Below are 1,776 nucleotides of genomic sequence, written 5' to 3'. Positions count from 1 at the left end.
CTTTTGCTCTCTTTTCAGTTTAACAAAACTGAATAGCCGTGGCTCTCAAATGTTGCAGTGCTCAGGTTTTTGTGATTTTTTTCACTAGAAACATTATTTTAAAAGCAAAAAAACACACATTAGCTAAAGGTAAGCATACTAAGGAAACACTATTTACTTTAGATAGTTTCCAAATACATGCAAATAAACTACCCAATTAAAAGTGTAATCTCCAAAGAACCTCCTAATAAAGAGCAAAACTTTTATTTTGGACTAAAGCTTTTTCTTTTGACCTAACAAATTAACATAAAAGAATCAATAATAAATTCCACTTGAAGACTTACTGGTTGTTGAAGTTTAAAGCAGTAATCATAAATCAGCTTGCTTAGTGCCTAAACACACTCCTGTAAGAGAAAGAGCAGCTAAATAATTCGGGAGTTTTGCAAAATACAGTGTTAAAACACAGGAAAAACAGAAGTTCATCCATAAAAAATACTTTCATTTAACGTATGTTCTACTTTCCAAGTAAATTATATGTAAATTGTTCATACTTACCTTAAAAATTAAGGCTGCAGAATGCTTTGAATTCTGTGCTTACTCGTTCTCTCAGACGCTGGGACGTAATAGCACCAGATCTCTGGTTTCCTTCTTATATGTTTGGTCTGTCCACTGGGAGCCTTCAACCTACATAATTCTAGGGCTGACTTATGAACACTTGCCAGCTTTCCAGAGAGGTTTTTTTTTTTTTTTTTTTTTTTTTTTGCAAAACATTAATCTGAAATTCTCACTGTCTCCAATCATAACAGCTCATTCAAATAAATCTCAAATAAAAAAATGAAGTTTCCACAAATGTGTTAGATAATTTTGAAGTCAGTGGCTTACTTTAAGAGAAGAATATAATAATTATTTACAGAATTTTCTCTTCCTTTTTTCCTAATATTGGCATTCTAATAGAAATTAATCAGTAGAGACTAGGAAATTTATTATAGTAGCAAAGTCTTTGTTCATCATCTTTTACAAGCTTCATTACTTTCTGAAAATTTTACCTCTGTTTATTAAAGAATGGTAGCAATTTTACTTGAAGTCTACAACTTCTAAAATTTCTCCTTTGCTTTATGCAGTTTTTGTTGGCTTGTTGCTGGAGGGTTGGAGATTGCAGGAATATAATTTTTACGTGATGGAGAAGAGGTTTAGTCCTCCTTTCATAGGTCTCTGTCATATTTGTAGTTTAAATACAAAGCACAAAAAGTGAAGAAGGATTAGGTGACTATTTCAACATAGATCACTGTTGCTGCTGTTTCTTGTGGCAGTGGGGGCAATAAACTACACAACCAATCCAACAGAAGCAAGAATGACAAAATGAAGAAAGATAAGAACAGGTGATGGTAGTGATAATACTAGCTGACAATACATGGTATGTGCCGAACACTGTGAGAGTTATTTATCATCAATAATTTAATAGAGAGGCAGTATAACACACTGGTTAGTAAATAGCCTCTGGGATCCAACTACCTGGCTTTACAAACCCAGCTCTACCACTTACTAATTCTGACCTTGGCCAAGTTACTTTATTTCTCCATGTCTCAGTTTCTCATCTGAGAAATGAGAATGATATAAATTACCTACATCATAGAGTAGGAATTTTAAATAAGCTAATGGAAAATTAAATGAGCTAATATGTTTAAAGTGCCTAAAATCATGCCTAGCATATGGTAGGTGGTATTACAAGCTATTCATTTTAGCCCCCACTTTACAAATCAGGAAACTAGGACTCATAGAGTTTAAAAACTTTTCTGA

At 33.0% G+C, this 1,776-nt stretch overlaps 1 protein-coding gene across 1 annotated transcript in view; it reads right to left on the bottom strand.

The window, feature by feature from the left end:
• AGTR2 (angiotensin II receptor type 2) overlaps window positions 1-646 on the bottom strand; it is a 4,237-nt gene extending 3,591 nt beyond the window's left edge. Inside the window, exons 1-2 of the mRNA XM_017881983.1 lie at window positions 535-646; window positions 324-383 (exon numbers count right to left, since the gene is read on the bottom strand). The gene's annotated coding sequence lies outside the window, so the exon portion shown is untranslated. The remainder of the gene's footprint in view (window positions 1-323; window positions 384-534) is intronic.
• Window positions 647-1,776: the final 1,130 nt, after the last annotated feature.

This window comes from Rhinopithecus bieti, unplaced genomic scaffold, assembly GCF_001698545.2.
Source record: "Rhinopithecus bieti isolate Rb0 unplaced genomic scaffold, ASM169854v2 scaffold_13500, whole genome shotgun sequence".
NCBI classification, from domain to species: domain Eukaryota; kingdom Metazoa; phylum Chordata; class Mammalia; order Primates; family Cercopithecidae; genus Rhinopithecus; species Rhinopithecus bieti.
Note: the sequence above shows the minus strand (reverse complement) of the source record. Positions and strands in the feature narration are given on the sequence as shown.